The 23,371-nt window shown below is 45.6% G+C and overlaps 1 pseudogene; it reads right to left on the bottom strand.

The window, feature by feature from the left end:
* Window positions 1-7,208: 7,208 nt before the first annotated feature.
* LOC141041208 (uncharacterized) lies at window positions 7,209-17,303 on the bottom strand (annotated as a pseudogene).
* Window positions 17,304-23,371: the final 6,068 nt, after the last annotated feature.

Here is a 23,371-nt window from a genome sequence, read left to right as displayed (position 1 = left end):
GTCTATGCTTTCAGCTCTTTTCATCTCTCTTGTATCGCAGTAGAGACGCATGGTTGTATTGTTACACCATCCAACTTCATAAATAAAGGGCTGCAAACATTTACAAACAAACCTATTGCCCTTATAATATTTTCCCAGCTGAGTAATAAAAATACCTAAACAAGCAAAATCTGTTCTGCTTACATTTGCTTTGTTTGTACAACTGCACCAAATAAACCTACAAGCCGTTTTTTATAACCACAGTACGAGGACCAGAAACAGTGCAACGGCTCAAATGCAACTCCATTAGTGCAAGGCTCAACTGCAGCTCCTCAGTGTGTATGGCAGGTACATCCGAGAAGCACCGCTCTACCTGCAACACAGGCACGGTTGTGCATGCATTATGTGCATGACAGGTACATATATAAGACAGGCACCGTCGTACATACAACACATCACGGTTACACATACAACGCGCATCTCTCCACTGAAAAATTAAATCTACTTTATGTCTCTTAACCTTGGTGCCACAACATTTTATGGTCCTTCGGCCCATACAAAGCCGCAAAACCACACATTTCCTTCATGACTGCACGCAACACAAAAACAGACAAGCATACACACGGTGCAAAGACTACAACGGTTGTCTGATAAAGTTTACATAAAACCCAAGCTCAAAAGAACGCAACAACAAATAACTCCATACACCTGGACAACTAACACAAGGCCTCATTTCAGCATCCACACGTGAACGGAATCGTCAAATCTAGGTATTCAACACTCCTCTTTCTTAAATGCAGACGCGCGTGGCTGCAACTTGATGATAATCTAAGATGTGCATGTTTAGAAGCCCTTCTATGCCACTCCAGAACCCTTTGTTGCTTTTCGTAAAATACTCCCGTGAACTCTGCGGGAGGGGAGGTAAACTTAATGGTCATGGTCTCCAGATCCTTTGCACTAAGAACAAAGAACATCGCAAATTCAGCATAACTCCCAGAGCGAACATAATCTTCCAGCGATACTGTCTTTAGACAAACGTCGTGATGTTTGAGAAACTGTCGGTACTTACGACGCCATTTGTTTTTTTCACCATGAGAAATCAACGATCCCTAAAATATAAATGATAGGTTGAAAATACTTAGCGTCTATAAAAAGAGATACAGACCATCAAAAAACCAAATGAAACAATTAGTTCTACCACCTCTGTAACAAGAAGTTAGACATAGACTTGTCTATATATGGATGTATCCAACAATAAATCATGTGTAGATACGGGTGCATCAATTTCAGTCAAAATTAAGACAAGCATTTTGAAAAGGAACGAGTACTACAGCATGCACATTTCTGAAGATCATCACCTCGACAAACAAGTTCTCCAGTTTTGGAAAGCATTGCAACAATTCAACGATGGTGTCCACCTTATAATACATGTAGATAAGCAAGGTCTTGACAGATTGACGCATTGTTGTTAGACTGACTGCCTCAAACCCTTGATGAAAATTAACTGAAGATGGATCACAAAACTAATAGCATAAAGGTTGGATGAAATAAATCTTGTTTCCTCACAAATAAAGTTAAGCCGGAAGTATCATAAAAACTCAATACCTCAAGACACATGAGACGACATGGATACAGTTCAGACGCAGAGACAGCGGTTACCTCAAGTCCTGACTCTGCATGAAGAATATAACATAGACCATCAAATTAATAGAAAAAACATCGGAACAAGTACAACTCTGTTCCAGTATGAAGGAAAGTCAGTACCTCAAGACACGTCTAGGGAGACACAAACACGAATTCACCCAATGTCTCCAGTTTAGGTGCAGAGACAACGGTTATCGAACAGTCGTCAACCAGAAAATCCACAATCAACCGTCGAAGCGAAGGGGCATCCTCAATAATGAGTTCTCCGTGTGGACAACAAATGCCAATGCTTACAAGGTTAGACGAGTTTATTGTGACGCGACGACCTCCTCTATTGCAAACAAGCAGGAGAGACTCGAGTGCAGGGCAACTAGAATGGATTATGCTTTGCAGCGAGGCGTCTGATATATCAACCTCCACAAGCGAGAGTCTTTTCACCAGTGGTAGCTTAAGCGTCCCTACGTAATTGTCTGATATTTGGCAAAGAGCAAAGCCGAGGGTGTGGACAAAGGAGGAAAACTGAAACACGGGCTCCGGTGTCGAGGGCGTAGTTGAAGTGCATAGATCCAATAGAGTTACCTCTTGCATCAGAAATTCTAGGAAGAGGTAGTAGAACTCAAGAACCTGAATATTGTTCAACTTCCAGGATCGGAGCCAGGCATCAACGTTGGAGGGCCTGCACTATAGGTAGCACGCCGGAATAGACAGGCGGCTAACCGAGCCAGCATGGCCGGACAGAATGGATTCCGGAAGACTGACAACAGGATTTCGACACAGCCGCGTTCCGGAATAGCATTTGTGAACACGCTCCTTGGTGAAGGCGCACAGATGAGATATGGTCTCGATATGAACTTTTTCTCCATCGTTAAAAAGACGAGAGTCAAAGATCTCGCGGCAGTCGAGATTCAGAGGATCAACGGGCCACAAAGGACGCCAGCGACGTGCGAGGATTCGAGTACGGATGCCATACTTGATGGGAAGACGATAGATGATCTCACCTAGGACGCCGTCGGTGAGATCGCTAATGCGGTCCGCACGACATCCCTCTTCTTCCTCCTCGGATCGAGAGGGAGCACGGTCGCCGCTTCCATCCCCTCCGACGACCAGCACACCACCAGAAGGCGGCATCACTGGTGGCGCCACTCTCGACCTCTTGATGCTACGAGCAACGCTTTCCATCTCCACCTCCATTGCTGGGGTGGCGGCGACCACGACCAGTGCTCGCTGAGGTGGATCTGGAGAAATGGATTGTAGCCTGTCAATCCACGAAACGACTTAAATACCCATGACGGGGAGTGGAGGGGTCCAGATTAATTACCTCTTTTTTCTTTTGACGGGAGAGTCCGGGTTAATTACTACTCGTAACAAGTAAAAGGTAGGTGACTGCTTGAAACATTAAATAGAGCCACGACTTTCCAGGTACGAGATGCACGGGTGAAGACGCAAACCAGGCACGAGCGTGCCTGTCCGTGTTTTAATTATTTATGGCACACATTCAATAGAAGAATCTGTTTGACGCCGGAAGCACGGTTCTACAGTCATCTTGCCTCTACGAGCAGCAAAATTTTCCACGGGCACGTTCACATTTAAGTCAATAGAAGATTCAAGGCCGTGCCTCTGCTTTGCAGATGATTCTGCTGAAATGCTCACGGACAAAAGCAATGAAGCGTGGGAGAGGCACGGCTTGGCACGTACCAGACACACGGTCCTGCCTTCGGCATTGTGACACACTGTTCTACATGCCACACAGGCATGTAGAACAGTTCGTGTCTACGCTCGTGTCTCTTTGTGTTTCAAATGATGCCGTTGACTCTAAGACCAGGAGAGGCACGGTATGGAGGCCCAGAGAGGCATGCTTGCATTTTACGCGGGATCAGAATTATCATAGGCACGGTCATGAAGCGCTCAAAGGCATGGTCGGTGGTATTACATAGAGTCACGCTAACCTTTGTCTTACGCACAGCCACGGGCGTTTACTCTGTGAGGCACGGAATGGCCTATACGAGAGACTCTGTTTTAAAAAGCTTATTTCCTTGTATTTAAAAGCACGGACGTGCAGTCCATAGTATATCATTCGAAAAGGGCGTCGACGTTCGTGGCTATCTGTGTTTCAGTGTCAAGGGTCACAAGCACGGGCATACAGCCCTCATAGGTTTTCTAATTACATAGAGTCACGCACAGAGGTTGTCTAATTATATTCAGAATGAGTCGGTGGAGAGGCATGGTTTATTCTTACCCGGAGTCATGATTGTGCGATTATTACGGAAACCTAATAGAATCGGGCGAACCGTCAAGTGTGTCAGTGTTTCAGGTCAGAGCTCACCTTCGTGTCTCTTTGTGCTCCAAATGCATCCGTTGATCTATCACGAGGAGTGTCACGGTCAAGATGCTTAGGGAGGCCTGCTTGTGTTTTACATGGAGTCACGTTCGTGCGTTAATTGCGAAAACCCAACGTTTCGACGGGTGTCTCCTCGTATTCGGGTGTGAACACCATGTGGCACCGCTTGGGAAACCCAAGGGTCCGACGGGCGTCTCCTCCAGTGACGCCGCTCTGGCTCATAGCCCGAGGCCAGGCTCCGGCTATTTAAGCAGGACGGGATCTCGAAACCCTAGCCACACCCTCTTCCCCCCTCTGCCCGCCGCCAGGCTATCCATTCCTCCTGCTGCTCTCCATCCTGACCCTCTCCGCCATGGCTGGGCAGGAGGACACTACTACGGAACCCCGTGCCCAGACTCTGGAGGGGATCAAGGCTGGCGAGGGTTCCTCATCTGTAAGTTCACTCTGCTTCCGCTTCTTTCCTTTTTTCTTTCCTTCGGCTACTTGGTTTAGTTGTGAAACATGAATAAGCCAGACAGAATCTCGAAACCCTAGCCACATCCCCTTCATCCTTTTATCCGCCTCCAGGCCATCCACTCCTCTTGCTGTTCTCTACCCTGACACTCTTCGCCATGGCTGTGCAGGATGACACTCCTCCAGAGAGCCGTGTCCTGATGTAGGAGGAAATCTCGGCTGGCCAGGCATCCACATCTGTAAGTTCACTCTTTCTTTCGGCTACCCGGATTAGTTGTGAAACGTGGATCATTGTGGTGAACTTCATCCTAAGTTGATGATAGTGCGTCCTGCCATCAATCTGACACCTTCTCTTTTGTCCAGGTGAAGAACCGGTGGGAGGCTACGGAAGCTCACCTCTTGAAGATCGTGGAGATATCCACAAGGTTGTATGATCTTCTGGATGAGAAGACGAAGGCGAAGCTCAAACTTGAGTACGACCAGCTCACGCTGGAGACATACGTTATGATAAAAGAGGTCAAGGAACTTCGCGCCCAGCGACCCTGATCGCTGTATCTGAAGCAATTAAGCAGTGGACTAAAAAGTTTCTTATTTTGTCTTGCGTCACATCGTAGTCAGTAACTTTGATAACAAACGTGTTTTGGTTTCCTGGATCAAGTTTATGGGTACAGATGTGAACATTAACGTAATGGCCAATTCGAGAGGCGCTGTTTATAAAAGCACGGGCGTGAAGTCTCTGCAGCCAAGGTTCTTCGTACCAACTAGAGTCATGTCTTGTGCGCACCTGAAGGCATGGACATTCCTGCCTTTCTTTGTTTAAGTGTTTCGGGTCACAGGCACGTGCATTAAGCGCTCAAAGGCATGGTCGGTGGTATTACATAGTCAAGCTAGCTTGTGACTCTATCAGACGGAGACGCAATGGCCTATGTGAGGGATGCTGTTTTTAAAATCTTATTTCCTTGTATTTAAAAGCACGGACATGAACTCCCTATGGACACGGTTCCCTATTGAGTTGCGTCACACATCTTTCTTGATGTTATGTATATTATTTCGATATAAAAGGCGTGGACGTTCGTGGCTATCTGTATTTCATTGTTTCACAGTGTAGCACGGGCACGCTTTTAAACAAAGCACAAGCACGTTTCGATTTGCAGAAACAGCACTGTTGTGGTTCTACAGGACGCTATGTTCTAGGCTGTGTGCAACATGTTTCCACCCAAACGTTCACCACAGGGTCACATACATACACAGAGGAAGTGCCATGTAGTGATAACAGACGCACAGTCTAACAGATACAAGAGGCACGAGGTGGCATATTGATTAACATCATCAGAAATGAATCAGATTATACATGCGCACGCATATAGAGAGATGCATAAAAAGTGGACTACAAGAGATAAACTAAGTTGGTAATAGTAAATGATCGCTGGTATTAACTAATAATAGAACTTAACAACAGGCATACAACATTACACTCAAACTTATAGTAGAACACACACAGTAAATAGAAGTCTTGATCATGACAGATCGACTGGGTCACTGAAAACTCAAAAGTAGTAACAAGTCAATGCTAGGTGGCTGCTTGAAACATCAAAAATAGCCACGGCTTTGATGGTACGAGACGCACTGTTGTACTTGCAGACCAGGAACGGGCGTGCCCCTCCATGATTTAATTATTTACCGCACATTCACAAATCGTGCCTGTCTGTGTGAATCTATTCGACGCCGGAAGCACGGTTGTACAGTCATCTTCCCTCTGCAAGCGGCAAAATTTTCCACTGGCACGTTGACAATTAAATCACTAGAAGATTCAAAGGCCGTGCCTCTGCTTTGCAGATGATTCTGCTAAAACGCGGACAAAACCAAGTAAGTGAAGTGATGGCAGAAGCTCGGCTTTTCAAGAACGATACACACTGTTCTACATACCACACAGGCACGACCGTGATTCCACGTGCTTTAGTAGCATGTAAAGACGTAATTCTCTCACAGCAAACGCCGTGAACCTACTGCCAGGCACTATATCCATTTGTGAAACAAAAAAACAAACACAACCATGACCCGTTCTGTTTGAAATCTTTGCATGACAGAAGCACAGCGTGAAGGCACATGGGGCACGGTTGGACACGCATCGCAAGCACGGTTATTTGAATTACTTACACACATGCATTCATAACAGAAGAACAGGCGTAAGAACAGGTGAGGCACCGTTACCACGAAAGCCATGGTTATGCAGCCCCAGAAGCACGACCCAAATTCTGAGAGTCACGGTTGAACACTCACCGGTGGCATGGCCGTGTCTGCCTGTGCCCTTAGGTTATTTTTATCTCTCTGTCACACAGCAGGGAAGCATGCTTGTATGCTTACAACATCCACGTTCAGAAACTAATGCTGCTGCGGAAAATAACAAGGAAACCTGTGCCTCTGATATTTTTCTCCGCCGAGTAAAAATACATAAAGAAGCAAAAGGCATTTTTATTTAAATTTGTTTTATTTCTATAACTGCAGCAAATTAACTTACAAGTCGTTCTTATAACCACAGCACAAGAAAATAAACAGTCAACACCCGCCCGCCCTCCCCACCGATCGCTTGCTATTTCATCGCTCCACGTGCGGCCTTGTTTTTGAATGTTCAACGATCCATTCTTCCTTCTCGACCCTTGTGCAACCCCAGTAGCTATTCGACCTATTTACCTGTAAAATTAATATTCATACATAAAAACAAAGCAAAAAATTGCAGTCATCACTGTTTTTTGCTTACGTCCTGTTTAAACTGCATTATTACCTTTTAATTTTTCTATTGGTACTGTTCTCTGGTACCAAAAAGTCTCCACTCAGACCTTTCCTTTCTGGAAATGGACTGCGCAGATTCCATGCCTTGTCCCGGGCTTCCCTGCACGCATTCTGTGTGCCTGGCTTGTGTGACGTTCGATTCTGGCGTAGATGCAAGACTTTGGTAAATGCTCCCTGCTGTCAGTGGGGTCGTTGGAGTTGCTGACGTCTGACGTCTTCCTCCTGGGCTTGGAGTACATTGTCCTGAGCCGTTTGTTTTCCTCGATGGTGTTGTCGGTGTTGTCGGCCATTTCATTGATCTTGCCCTCTTCTCCTGCTGCGATTTCCTCTTCTCCTCTTCAATCCTCATCCTCTCCTGGACTTCTGGGTTATTTGGGCAGTTTGTTTTCCTGTGACCCTTTACTGTACAACGGCCGCACTTGGTTGCTTCTTTGTTGCCTTTTCCTTTCTTCTCAGAACCAGCTTTGATTCGATCTCCTTTTTTCCTGCCCTTTGAGCCACTCATGAGAGGGTTCTTGAGAGTTTCGGCAAGAATGCCTATGTCTGGTTCCTCTGCAAGTGCCGCCATGACTTTTATTTTCATATCTACCGTACACTCACGCAGCACACGGTATGCCTTCTCTTTTCTGCAAGCATTTGAATAGATATCTGACAACTCAGCGTAAGCGAGGCCGAATCTCATAGTTTCATCGTCTTGTACAGTCATGCTATCACCTTGACTTGTAGACAGAACTTTCAGACTCTCTGATAGATTCCTGGTCCATCTGGGGATGACAAAGGATTTTGGAAGTTGATCGGTCATGCCTGTTTGGTCCATCACCTTAAGCACATGGCAGCACTGAATGCCATCCCTACTCATTTTCTTGCAGCTGCAACTATATATTTCTTTTTGCTCATCCACATCTACCCTGAACTCAGACCTGTCAAATTCCTCGCCCGGATATGGTTTCCACACATTTTCTCCAGGCTCAGTAATCTTTAAAAAAAATTACTGCCTCCCCTTTGCCAGATCAGAGCACTTGAAGTAAGTCCGGTTCCGTAGCTCCAGCTAGAATTTCCTGAAAATTTCATTCGTGTACACTTGACTTGCTTGTCTTTCAATCGGAAAACCCGTCTCTAGTGATGGCGCCTTCTCTTCTGTTCGGTGTCTTTTCTTGTCAAGCGTGGCGAGGCAATTTTGCTGAATCATGTGATACCCATCAACAAACCTTTTTATTGTGTCCCTGTGGTCGACGTAATTCTTCCACATCAAATTCGTGCTCTCACTGCGAGTGGTTGTTGACGAGAAAGGATAGAAGCAGTCCTTGAAGTAGGCCGGCACCCAGAAATGTCGGAGTTCCCATAGCGTGTTCAGGTGTTTGTTGCCTTCCGCCTTGTCCACAGAAATTGCTGCTTTCCACACACACTCAAACTCGTCTTGATCTAATGAGTTTTTGACGATTCGAAATAAATTATCAGACATCACTGGGTGCTGCGCAAACACTGCTGCATTATTTTCCTTCAGGTTCTTCCTAATATGCCACCAGCAGAACCTGTGCCTCATTCTCGGAAGAGCTTCCTTTATTGCAGTCTTCATCGCCTGGCATGTAGAACAGTTCGTGTCTACGCTCGTGTCTCTTTGTGTTTCAAATGATGCCGTTGACTCTAAGACCAGGAGAGGCACGGTATGGAGGCCCAGAGAGGCATGCTTGCGTTTTACGCGGGATCAGAATTATCATAGGCACGGTCATGAAGCGCTCAAAGGCATGGTCGGTGGTATTACATAGAGTCACGCTAACCTTTGTCTTACGCACAGCCACGGGCGTTTACTCTGTGAGGCACGGAATGGCCTATACGAGAGACTCTGTTTTAAAAAGCTTATTTCCTTGTATTTAAAAGCGCGGACGTGCAGTCCATAGTATATCATTCGAAAAGGGCGTCGACGTTCGTGGCTATCTGTGTTTCAGTGTCAAGGGTCACAAGTACGGGCATACAGCCCTCATAGGTTTTCTAATTACATAGAGTCACACACAGAGGTTGTCTAATTATATTCAGAATGAGTCGGTGGAGAGGCATGGTTTATTCTTACCCGGAGTCACGATTGTGCGATTATTACGGAAACCTAATAGAATCGGGCGAACCGTCAAGTGTGTCAGTGTTCCAGGTCAGAGCTCACCTTCGTGTCTCTTTGTGCTCCAAATGCATCCGTTGATCTATCAGGAGGAGTGTCACGGTCAAGATGCTCAGGGAGGCCTGCTTGTGTTTTACATGGAGTCACGTTCGTGCGTTAATTGCGAAAACCCAACGTTTCGACGGGTGTCTCCTCGTATTCGGGTGTGAACACCATGTGGCACCGCTTGGGAAACCCAAGGGTCCAACGGGCGTCTCCTCCAGTGACGCCGCTCTGGCTCATAGCCCGAGGCCAGGCTCCGGCTATTTAAGCAGGACGGGATCTCGAAACCCTAGCCACACCCTCTTCCCCCCTCTGCCCGCCGCCAGGCTATCCATTCCTCCTGCTGCTCTCCATCATGACCCTCTCTGCCATGGCTGGGCAGGGGGACACTACTACGGAACCCCGTGCCCAGACTCTGGAGGGGATCAAGGCTGGCGTGGGTTCCTCATCTGTAAGTTCACTCTGCTTCCGCTTCTTTCCTTTTTTCTTTCCATCGGCTACTTGGTTTAGTTGTGAAACGTGAATAAGCCAGACGGAATCTCGAAACCCTAGCCACATCCCCTTCATCCTTTTATCCGCCTCCAGGCCATCCACTCCTCTTGTTGTTCTCTACCCTGACACTCTTCGCCATGGCTGTGCAGGATGACACTCCTCCAGAGAGCCGTGTCCTGACGTAGGAGGAAATCTCGGCTGGCCAGGCTTCCACATCTGTAAGTTCACTCTTTCTTTCGGCTACCCGGATTAGTTGTGAAACGTGGATCATTGTGGTGAACTTCATCCTAAGTTGATGATAGTGCGTCCTGCCATCAATCTGACACCTTCTCTTTTGTCCAGGTGAAGAACCGGTGGGAGGCTACGGAAGCTCACCTCTTGAAGATCGTGGAGATATCCACAAGGTTGTATGATCTTCTGGATGAGAAGACGAAGGCGAAGCTCAAACTTGAGTACGACCAGCTCACGCTGGAGACATACGTTATGATAAAAGAGGTCAAGGAACTTCGCGCCCAGCGACCCTGATCGCTGTATCTGAAGCAATTAAGCAGTGGACTAAAAAGTTTCTTATTTTGTCTTGCGTCACATCGTAGTCAGTAACTTTGATAACAAACGTGTTTTGGTTTCCTGGATCAAGTTTATGGGTACAGATGTGAACATTAACGTAATGGCCAATTCGAGAGGCGCTGTTTTAAAAAGCACGGGCGTGAAGTCTCTGCAGCCAAGGTTCTTCGTACCATCTAGAGTCATGTCTTGTGCGCACCTGAAGGCATGGACATTCCTACCTTTCTTTGTTTAAGTGTTTCGGGTCACAGGCACGTGCATTAAGCGCTCAAAGGCATGGTCGGTGGTATTACATAGTCAAGCTAGCTTGTGACTCTATCAGACGGAGACGCAATGGCCTATGTGAGGGATGCTGTTTTTAAAATCTTATTTCCTTTTATTTAAAACCACGGACGTGAACTCCCTATGGACATGGTTCCCTATTGAGTTGCGTCACACATCTTTCTTGATGTTACGTATATTATTTCGATATAAAAGGCGTGGACGTTCGTGGCTATCTGTATTTCATTGTTTCACAGTGTAGCACGGGCACGCTTTTAAACAAAGCACAAGCACGTTTCGATTTGCGGAAACAGCACTGTTGTGGTTCTACAGGACGCTATGTTCTAGGCTGTGTGCAACATGTTTCCACCCAAACGTTCACCACAGGGTCACATACATACACAGAGGAAGTGCCATGTAGTGATAACAGACGCACAGTCTAACAAATACAAGAGGCACGAGGAGGCATATTGATTAACATCATCAGAAATGAATCAGATTATACATGCGCACGCATATAGAGAGATGCATAAAAAGTGGACTACAAGAGATAAACTAAGTTGGTAATAGTAAATGATCGCTGGTATTAACTAATAATAGAACTTAACAACAGGCATACAACATTACACTCAAACTTATAGTAGAACACACACAGTAAATAGAAGTCTTGATCATGACAGATCGACTGGGTCACTGAAAACTCAAAAGTAGTAACAAGTCAATGCTAGGTGGCTGTTTGAAACATCAAATATAGCCACGGCTTTGATGGTACGAGATGCACTATTGTACTTGCAGACCAGGAACGGGCGTGCCCCTCCGTGATTTAATTATTTACCGCACATTCACAAATCGTGCCTGTCTGTGTGAATCTGTTCGACGCCGGAAGCACGGTTGTACAGTCATCTTCCCTCTGCAAGCGGCAAAATTTTCCACTGGCACGTTGACAATTAAATCACTAGAAGATTCAAAGGCCGTGCCTCTGCTTTGCAGATGATTCTGCTAAAACGCGGACCAAACCAAGTAAGTGAAGTGATGGCAGAAGCTCGGCTTTTCAAGAACGATACACACTGTTCTACATACCACACAGGCACGACCGTGATTCCACGTGCTTTAGTAGCATGTAAAGACGTAATTCTCTCACAGCAAACGCCGTGAACCTACTGCCAGGCACTATATCCATTTGTGAAACAAAAAAACAAACACAACCGTGACCCGTTCTGTTTGAAATCTTTGCATGACAGAAGCACAGCGTGAAGGCTCATGGGGCACGGTTGGACACGCATCGCAAGCACGGTTATTTGAATTACTTACACACATGCATTCATAACAGAGGAACAGGCGTAAGAACAGGCGAGGCACCGTTACCACAAAAGCCACGGTTATGCAGCCCCAGAAGCACGACCCAAATTCTGAGAGTCACGGTTGAACACTCACCGGTGGCATGGCCGTGTCTGCCTGTGCCCTTAGGTTATTTTTATCTCTCTGTCACACAGCAGGGAAGCATGCTTGTATGCTTACAACATCCACGTTCAGAAACTGATGCTGCTGCGGAAAATAACAAGGAAACCTGTGCCTCTGATATTTTTCTCCGCCGAGTAAAAATACATAAAGAAGCAAAAGGCGTTTTTATTTAAATTTGTTTTATTTCTATAACTGCAGCAAATTAACTTACAAGTCGTTCTTATAACCACAGCACAAGAAAATAAACAGTCAACACCTGCCCGCCCTCCCCACCGATCGCTTGCTATTTCATCGCTCCACGTGCGGCCTTGTTTTTGAATGTTCAGCGATCCATTCTTCCTTCTCGACCCTTGTGCAACCCAGTAGCTATTCGACCTATTTACCTGTAAAATTAATATTCATACATAAAAACAAAGCAAAAAATTGCAGTCATCACTGTTTTTTGCTTACGTCCTGTTTAAACTGCATTATTACCTTTTAATTTTTCTATTGGTACTGTTCTCCGGTACCAAAAAGTCTGCACTCAGACCTTTCCTTTCTGGAAATGGACTGCGCAGATTCCATGCCTTGTCCCGGGCTTCCCTGCATGCATTCTGTGTGCCTGGCTTGTGTGATGTTCGATTCTGGCATAGATGCAAGACTTTGGTAAATGCTCCCTGCTGTCAGTGGGGTCGTTGGAGTTGCTGACGTCTGACGTCTTCCTCCTGGGCTTGGAGTACATTGTCCTGAGCCGTTTGTTGTCCTCGATGGTGTTGTCTTGATCTTGCCCTCTTCTCCTGCTGCGATTTCCTCTTCTCCTCTTCAATCCTCATCCTCTCCTGGCCTTCTGGGTTATTTGGGCAGTTTGTTTTCCTGTGACCCTTTACTGTACAACAGCCGCACTTGGTTGCTTCTTTGTTGCCTTTTCCTTTCTTCTCAGAACCAGCTTTGATTCGATCTCCTTTTTTCCTGCCCTTTGAGCCACTCATGAGAGGGTTCTTGAGAGTTTCGGCAAGAATGCCTATGTCTGGTTCCTCTGCAAGTGCCGCCATGACTTCTATTTTCATATCTACCGTACACTCACGCAGCACACGGTATGCCTTCTCTTTTCTGCAAGCATTTGAATAGATATCTGACAACTCAGCGTAAGCGAGGCCGAATCTCATAGTTTCATCGTCTTGTACAGTCATGCTATCACCTTGACTTGTAGACAGAACTTTCAGACTCTCTGATAGATTCCTGGTCCATCTGGGGATGACAAAGGATTTTGGAAGTTGATCGGTCATGCCTGTTTGGTCCATCACCTTAAGCACATGGCAGCACTGAATGCCATCCCTACTCAGTTTCTTGCAGCTGCAACTATATATTTCTTTTTGCTCATCCACATCTACCCTGAACTCAGACCTGTCAAATTCCTCGCCCGGATATGGTTTCCACACATTTTCTCCAGGCTCAGTAATCTTTAAAAAAAATACTGCCTCCCCTTTGCCAGATCAGAGCACTTGAAGTAAGTCCGGTTCCGTAGCTCCAGCTGGAATTTCCTGAAAATTTCATTCGTGTACACTTGACTTGCTTGTCTTTCAATCGGAAAACCCGTCTCTAGTGATGGCGCCTTCTCTTCTGTTCGGTGTCTTTTCTTGTCAAGCGTGGCGAGGCAATTTTGCTGAATCATGTGATACCCATCAACAAACCTTTTTATTGTGTCCCTGTGGTCGACGTAATTCTTCCACATCAAATTCGTGCTCTCACTACGAGTGGTTGTTGACGAGAAAGGATAGAAGCAGTCCTTGAAGTAGGCCGGCACCCAAAAAGTTCGGAGATCCCATAGCGTGTTCAGGTGTTTGTTGCCTTCCGCCTTGTCCACAGAAATTGCTGCTTTCCACACACACTCAAACTCGTCTTGATCTAATGAGTTTTTGACGATTCGAAATAAATTATCAGACATCACTGGGTGCTGCGCAAACACTGCTGCATTATTTTCCTTCAGGTTCTTCCTAATATGCCACCAGCAGAACCTGTGCCTCATTCTCGGAAGAGCTTCCTTTATTGCAGTCTTCATCGCCTGGTCCTGGTCTATTATTATGTATTTCGGCTCTTTACCTCCCATTTCCTCGATAAACGTGCTTAGGAGCCACTTGAATGACCCTATTTTCTCATCCTTCAAAAGGCCTACTCCAAACAGGACGGTCGACCCGTGGTTGTCGACACCTATAATTGGTGCAAATGGCAAGCCATATATATTCGTAGAAAATGTCGTGTCCAAAGACACGAAATCTCCATATAGATCATCATTCATCTTACACAAGGAGTCTGTCCAGAACAGGCTGCGCACTACATTGTTCTCTGTATGTTCCACATGGTGGAATCCCGGCCTCCGCCTCTGCATATCAGCAAACAGTTTCATGGTGTCTGCGATATCAGTGCCGCACTCTCCAGCCCTGTCCCGGCATGCAATGTTGCTTATGTCAATCGTGTCGAACATAATTTCTCGCCTCGGTTTCCCCATGGCAGTAAAAATCTGCATAACCTTCCTTGGTTCTAACCTCGCCTTCTGCAGCACTTGTATAAAGAATTTCTCCTGAGGTGTCATCTTCTTATAGCATCTCATGAACTTCAGCATCCAATCAGATGGGTGAAGCTGGTGGTTGTGCTCTAGACGCACGTTCTTCAGATACCATTTCCTCCTATCTGTATCCCTCTTGGCTGTTATTTGGACTGGGCAGCTTGTCCGGATCAAGCAGTTGCTCCTTCTCTCCTTAACATGTCTCTCAGTTGTTTTATTCTGCCCTTCCTTGGTGCACTGAAACACTTGCTTGTCAAGCTGCTGATCATATGTCGATCTTCTGCTCGTTGATCGCTTGGCAGCAAAGCCAACCTTTCTAGCATATCTGCAGAAAAACAAAAAGCACTCATCCAATGATCCGAATACCATACCGCCCTCTGGTTCGAGCGCTTCGGTGACCTCCCGAATCGTTGGGTATATGCCTTCTTTAAACATGTCGTCCATTTCTTTCTCTACAATGGTCGTCGGCGCCATGATGATTCTGTCTACCGTGTCTTCGTTCGTCTGATCGCATTCACTTCTGACGACATCAGTCTCATCGCCAGCCACATGTCCACTTACAGCGGAGCTGCTGCTGCTCTGTTGTTTGTCACACGCAGCAGCGTCATTTCTGCATGGCACAGTCAAATACATAAATGAGTCTGCCTCTCCAATGTTGCATTGTGCAATGCTGCTCCCTGTTTCTCCGGCACTGTGCAACCAAGGGATTGTGCTGCTTCTACCATGCAATCCGTGCTGGCGCTGTACGCTACTTGCTGCTGTGAACGTTGTGTTTCCTTCGAAATGGATGGAGAACTATGATATTTATTTCCCTCATCTGTTATCCCCTCCGCCAAATCCTGAGCACATGGCAAGAAACAGAATTAGATGTCCAAAGCAGCATATGCATTTTTTAATTTCTAAACAAAAGATTTATATGACTCATCAGGGCTCATCTGGTATACCAAAACTAGACCCGTGCCTCTTCACCGAGTATAAGCGGTACACCAGAGGCACTGTTCACATTACACCCAGCAGCACGAATGTGACCATGCTACACACACATCTGCACAAAGAGGCACAGATGTGCTTCTGTTTACACCATAGAACTAGAGAGGCACAACAACATCCTATATAAAAGAACAACTGCACATACAGCCGTACCAGACGGACAACCGTCCTCCTGTTTTGCACTTTACCCTGTTCTCCCATAAAACTGTTTGTGTGTTGAATTGAAAAAGCATAGTTCCGATGTCGCCTTTGTTTTCCCATGCCTCTCTTGTCCAGCAATTCTTGGCGACAACCTCCGTGCATTGGTGATTTCGCTGACGATTCTGAATGCCATCGGAGATCCTTTGGAAGGACCCCTTGTGTTGAACGCCACAGGTGATCCTTTCAAAGGACCTTGCCTTATGTTTTCATCGATCCGTGGACTACTGTGATACTTGCTTCCTTCCTCGTACACCTGCGTGTGGAAGATACTGCAATTTAAATATACCAGACGAAAACAAAGAAAAAATTTCTCACAAAAAAAATATACATTTGCTTTAAATGTTGTTGCACGTTCATATTTGCTGTCACCTGTATTGCTTTCTGGTGCTGCTGTATGGTAGAGTTTATTGCTCCTATGTTTGATTTTGTCGTTGGGCTCTTCTTGCTTGTGCAAACCGTACTGAATCCTTGAACACCAATGCTTTTGTTGCCAATGATCCTTCTGCTTGCATCAAAGGAAATTTGGTTACCCTGTACCTCTTCATTATGACCGCCTACAAATGCTGGGCCATCACAACGCCCGCTCTGCGCCTTTGTGGGCATCTGTGTCTTCAAACCAAAAAATAATTAGAGGCACGTGCGAGTAAAACTTCCACGTACGTTCAAAACCAGCGTTTGAAGTTTTCATTGTTACCTGCACAATCTGCTTAGTGGAGTCTCTGATGCTTAGAATGCTCCTCTTCGCAGGTGTCTGTTGCACACCATGCTCCTGGTTGGGACGTTTGCCAAGAACTTGTATCTCACCCTTGACTCCAATTATTCTAGCCCGCATGGCATGTGCGTGTTTGACGGCATCTGCATCCTTGATCTTCTTCTCGTTTTGTAGTAATTTTTTTCTTCCACCTCTCGATACTCAACTGCAGAGTAGATGCATAGGATAAACAGATATTACAGCATTCATCCAGGATATATAAATCATTTTTGTTGTTGTTAATGATCTACTACTTGGTGTTCTCAGTGGTGGCACCTTGACAGCAAACATCCCAGAAATAAAGGAACAAACACTAATGTTCAACTGCCTTACTATTACCCGCCTCCCAAAATCCTTGCCGATGTCGTTCAAAGACCGACTGTCCCTGTTGTCCTGACCAGATGACGCACTCCTAAACATCTGCCCAAAAAAGAGACGTAATAAATATAAAGGTTATAAACCTGCAGTATCAGTGTTGAAATTTTTCGAAGTCGATCTCAATCTTCCTTACTAAACTTTTACACTTACAACGCAACAGAGATATATTTTTAGTTGTATATAATTGACATATATAAATATATACATAAATTAATTTTTAATTAAACTACAACCTCAACCAAAGTGAGATCATCTGATGCTAATTTGCTTGTGCAACACTTAACACAAAGAAAACCATGAAACCTAACAAAAGTAACAAGCTCGTATTACAAGGACGAGAGTACAGAAAACAAAAAACAAACTCAAATCAGAGCTACAGTGTAAAACTAAACAGTTTTATTCTATGAATCCCGACCACAACAAATTCATCAAAAAATTGAATCTCGTGTATCAGGAATCGCCACGCAAAAGGTGCGTTGATAATTTTTTTACTAACCTTTGATTATCGAATCTTATGCGCTGATTGTTTGGAACTCACAGCTTTCTAAATTGTGGGGGGATTTGCTTCCTTGCAGTTTGTCAGTGATCTCCTTCAATGATTTTGAATCTGGGAGAGAGAGAAAAGAGAAACATAGAGGGAGAGAGAGAAAGAAAGAGAGAGGCTACTTCGATTTTTTGCGTGCAGGAGAAGAATAACCTGATAGGTGGGGTGAGTTTTGCGACGCATGAGTGATGGGCATGTTTCTTGGGCGTGACGAGATGTGGTACGTCGACTTCACTTGACCGTCGACGAGACTGACAAGTGGACTTTCAGTTACTAATTCCTCTAAGTCTCTCACTAACTTGTGGGGTCGGCCTTATATGAGTCCTACGAGGAGTACCTCCATCTGAGGTGAGAAAATGTGGTAGGTGGACTTCAAAGTCATACTGACATGTGGGCTCTCAAATAGTTCCTCCAAGTATTTGACTAACTTGTGGGGTCGTCCGCAGATGAGTTCCAGATCTCTCTCCATCTAGCATCGGTGACGACAGGCGAGGCATATTCTAGCTCTCCAAAGGAAGGCCAATCCTGATCCCTCCGCGGAGTTCGCTCGTCACAGAAAAATTATCGGTCTCCTTCATCTCACTCGCCGTGGATCTCCTGTTCAGGTAATCCATTGCATCCTCACCATGATTATGCCACCGATTCAACGTTTGAACAAAAAATTACCGGTGATAGCAATTCCGCGGGCTGCGTACACACCGCATGTGCGCAACACAACACGTGGGGCGCGATTTGAATATCGGTTCCGGATCCAATTATCTTCAGCTGGTCCGTGCTCAAACTGTTGCACCGTCTTAGCAGCAGAAGGGTTATGGATTTAAAATTAGGACTCAGCTGACATCACTTTAATCATGCCAACTGCATGCTTGCGCCCTGGTTTTGCTAAGTTGAGTTATATCTCCAGCCATGCAAAACTTAAACACTCTCGTGACCACAGATTATATTAGTTGCAGAGCTCAATGAAACTGCAGTCAAAATTCACTACCCTGATCCCTAACATGAGGACACAGGTCAAATGATTGTATAGATCCGCAATCTATAGCAGAGATCCAAAGGACTTACGTCCGTTTTTACAAAGCAGTTACTAACTCAGAGTTAGAATCCGTCTTAGCTAACCAACCTGTTGATGATGGTCTTACATGGACTGCTAACAACTGTCTTACATAGCTGACCTGGTAACGATGACGTCTCACGACCTCTTATGTAGAGTTCGATGAGATGGACTCCACCCCACAACTGTCGGAGACTCAGTCTCAGTCTGTCGATGGCACGGAGATTGTCACCCAAGATTTCATGGTTCATGACCAACTAGAGACAGAGAGACTAAGGATCAAGTTAAAACGTGCAGCACACAAAAAGCTTGTTGACGAGTACAGGACAAAGAAGCAGCTTGCTGCCTCGAAGTAGGTGTTTTTTTATCATGCATCTCGCGTGTGTCGTTGAAATTTCTTTGGAAATCAATACCTCTCATTCTAGCTGCATTTTTAATCACAGCTTAAATATTTGTCTCTGTTTTGCTGACTCGGCGTTTATATGTAAGCTTCTCCCAGAAAAGCATGTGGTTCAACAATACATTTGCTAAAGGTCATTTCTTATCTTTATCAACAGAGCTGTTACAATGGGTGAATACGAAGAAGAGTTCAGCACAAAACTTAGCTTCCAGAAATTCATTACTGTCTGTGAAAAGCTGACAGAACCACAAAAGCAGCTTGTCAGAGATATTGGTTTTGGATACCTTCTAGATCTGTGCTGTCGCGAGCTTCCAAGGTGTTTCGTTCGCTGGCTTGTTCGCTATTTTGGTTGCCCTTTGAGGTATTTCATACTGCCTAGTGGATACAGATTCCTTATCAACTCGTACACCGTGCATCGGATCTTAGGAATTCCACTAGGCGGGCAGATTATAACTAGAAAATGCTCAGAAGCTTTCAGATGTCAGGATAAGTCTGAAACTCGGTGTGCTGGGCACGCTCCAAACATCAGAGAGGTAACTGATCTCATAACCCCAGAGCTGACAGGAGAAGTGTTTGAACGGGTTTTCATGATGTTTGCAATAGAGGTATTTCTATGCCCAACGACATATGATTGTGTTAGCCCCAACTACTTAGCCACTCTAGAAGGACCAGCAAGTAACATATCATCATATGATTGGTCCAATGCTGTCACAGAGAAACTGGTGGCATCACTCCAGACCTTCAAGGCCAAAGGATTCGCAGGCGCCCTGTGTGGCTGCCTCCTGATTCCAGTGGTTCGTTCACTAACTTGTAGATTTCTTTATACCCACAAGCAGCTACAAGAACATGATTAATTTTTACCTCTTCCCCACTTGCAGATAACGTATTTTGAGTACCTGGATACGAAGATTATGGACCTGGAACCTGACACTCCTACAAGACTTGTCATGTGGGACACAGAGGCCATTAAGAATTATGCTAAAATAGACAGCCTGTCAACAGAGGACGGAATTTTTGGGAAACACATGGTGAGTCAACTTTTCATCATTTTCCTTTGACGAAGTTTTTGACTCAACATAATGACTTAGCTGCCATCTATTAATTTGACTTGACTGTAATTGTTTCCGTCCACATGGCAACTGAAAGACATTAGGCACATGCCTTTCCAACCACTGCCTGGCTTTCAGGCGCCATTTTTCCAAATGAGTCCCAGACTAGAAGCCTACATAGAAGAATTTGTGCCTCAAGAAAAACTTTGCTCTGTAAGTGATTTCCAGCTTCTGCACCTGATTTTATGTTTGAAATGATGTTACCTAAGTTTTTACGAAACAGATACATGTCCTATTGTGTTCATCCAGACAGTTTCCTATAGTACGTTAGATGTGCTTTTGTGTTAAAACTAGAAGTGCTTCATATAGGACGTTAGATGTCCTTTCGTGGTCATCCAGACAGTTTCATATAGTACGTTAGCTGTGCTTTTGTGTTAAAACTAGAAGTGCTTCCTATAGGAGGTTAGCTGTGTTTTTGTGTTAAAACCAGAAGTGCTTCCTATAGGACGTTAGCCGTGCTTTTGTGTTAAATATAGAAGTGCTTCCTATAGGAGGTTAGCTGTGCTTTTGTGTTAAAACCAGAAGTGCTTCCTACAGGACATTAGCTGTGCTTTTGTGTTAAACATAGAAGTGCTTCGTATAGTACGTTAGTTGTGCTTTTGTGTTAAATATAAAAGTGCTTCCTATAGTACGTTATCTGTGCTTTTGTGTTAAAACTAGAAGTGCTTCCTATAATACGTTAGCCGTGCCTTTGCGTTAAAACTAGCAGTACTTCCTATAGTACGTTAGCTGTGCTTTTGTGTTAAAACTAGAAGTCCTTCCTACAATACGTTAGCTGTGCCTTTGCGTTAAAACTAGCAGTGCTTCCTATAGTACATTAGTTGTGCCTTTGTGTTAAATATAGGAGTGCTTCCTATAATACGTTAGCTGTGCAGGTGCTCGACAGTTTCCTCTCGAGGAGTCATTCAGACCCTCGTTTGGCACCAGTATTATTATTCTCGCAGTTTCCTCTCGAGGAGTCATTCAGACCCTCGTTTGGCACCAGTATTATTATTCTCGCAGTTTCCTCTCAAGGAGTCATTCAGACCCTCGTTTGGCACCAGTATTACTATTCTGCAGTTTCCGCTCGAGGCGTCATTCAGACCCTCGCTTGGCACCCAGTATTTATTATCTCTATGTCTAAACGCACTGGATAAATTGTTCATATGCTTCATGTTTACATTTGTTATACCTTGTGTCCGAACTGTCTTGCGAGTACTTTCATAGTACTCACCTGGCTTGTTGATTTGGCCAGATGTTGACGAAATTGATCTCTTGGATGAAGAGTTTGATAGCGCGTCCGACGCCTAGAGGAGTCCCAGTCAGTCCTGCGCGATCCCGTATATTGGTCACTTGTATTATATACTCTTCCGCCACCCGTAATAAGTCTCCTCGAGCCTCACTCCGACGCTCGATGAGCTGTAGTCTTCAGGAGTCATATCACTCGCTTCGCGGTGATATTTCTACCACCGTTATTATCGTGAGTCAGTAGTATGCCACCCTATCCGCCGTCTTGTTTTATCGGCGTGCATGTAATAAATTGTTGGGCAGTCTCCGCTCAACTCTATATTATATTTAGTACTCCTGGTATTTCTCTTCTGTGACCAAGATATTGTCTACCAGTGAGAAGGAATTCTTCCTTACTGGTCCGTAAAAGGGATTGGTCTATCAATAATTATTTTATTGAAAAACCGGTCGTGACAAGCTTGGTATCAGAGTCAGGTTGACTGTAGGAAGCCACTAGGTGCGATCGCTAATCGGTTATTAGCGTCTTTTGTGCTTTTTCAGCATTTTGCAATTGTAGCTATTTTCTGTTGGTCGTCATAAATTTATGACATGACTACTCAGAATTTTTGCCTACTTTTGTAGATGGCTGGCAGCAGCTGTGAGAATCGAGTGTTCACGAACGTGCCCGAGGGGTTTGTCAAGCTCCTCATCTCCATCACCAAGCTCGCGATCGGGCCAGCAGCTCGCCCGGAGTTCACGCTCTACCAGCACAAGCTCAGTGACGACGTGTCTATGCACCAAGCTGTGGTGCAATTCAAGGGAGGACGTTCTGCAGCTCGCCACTTCCGTTTTGTGGGAAGGGCCATGCCTACGGAGAGGCATGCCATGCAGATGGCTGCCCGTGAGGCGATAGCTCGCCTTCGGGACATCCTTCCTACGATGAAGACTCGTCGCTACCGCTACCTCCCATGCCATGTGCCTTACACCAGTCACTATGCATTCGCCTGCCATCGGGGAGAGCGAGATGAAGCCATTGAGATGGTTGTGGAGTATCTCAAGGCTCTGGAGGAGTCTTTCGACAACCTCGTAGACGATCTTGTGGCTGCCCGCATGGACTTAGTCCGGGGCGGTCCTGCCAGCAGGAAGGAGCTTCTCCACACGGCACCACCTCTGACATTCGTCTCTTCTTCAGCCTCGTATGCACCGGCCGTTTTGGCCACTGCTCGCCGTCTGCCTACCACTGAGGAGTTCGACCGAGTCATCGCTCCTACTCCAGTCAGAGCCGCACCGCCTGCCGCACCCGCTCTGCCGCCCGTCGCTCCCGCACCGTCACCGCAGCGCAGCGTTACGCGCCAGGAGCCAGCTAGAGAGGAGGTGGAGGTGGATTCTCCTGGACCGCTGAGTCTTGCCATCGGCAAGGGAAAGGAAATCTTCACCATCTCCGACTGAGAGTACCGAGTAGCCGCGCGTTATGTCTGCTTGTATGATGTGCTGTTTTATCTGTACGCTAGTTTGTATTGGTGTGTTTGCTGCCTTCCGGAGTAGTACGCTAGTCTAAATAACATGTCAGGAATGTGTACTCACATCCTGAGTGCTGTATCATGTGTTTGTATTTCGCGTCTAAGATTTGTGTTAAGCAGTCTTTTCTCCATGCGAAACCGCTTTTATTTTTCCTTGAAAACCTTGGGGTCTTTTTAATTGTTGCCTTTGCAAGATTTTCCTTGTGCTGCACAGTTTTCTCATGGGTTTTGCACAATAATACCCCAGACTGGAAAAATGTCTCGCCCGTGGACTCGCTCCATGCCCAATCAGCCAGAAGAGGTTTATGGGACTCAGACTAGCAACAATTTCACTCAGGGTCAGTCCAGTCAACAAGACAGCGAAGCAGCCCTGTCTCAAGTATGCCGTCTCTTCGAGCAAAGCCAGCAACAGCACCAAGAGATGATGAATCATGTCATCAATATGGGAAACCACCGTGAACCCTATCAACCACATTCCAAGTTATCTGAGTTACAGAAGACTCGCCCCTCAACTTTTGCTCACACCGATAGGCCGCTGGAAGCCG

This window comes from Aegilops tauschii, chromosome 2 (assembly GCF_002575655.3).
Source record: "Aegilops tauschii subsp. strangulata cultivar AL8/78 chromosome 2, Aet v6.0, whole genome shotgun sequence".
Lineage (NCBI taxonomy): Eukaryota > Viridiplantae > Streptophyta > Magnoliopsida > Poales > Poaceae > Aegilops > Aegilops tauschii.
This window is presented reverse-complemented; position numbering and strand designations above follow the sequence as displayed.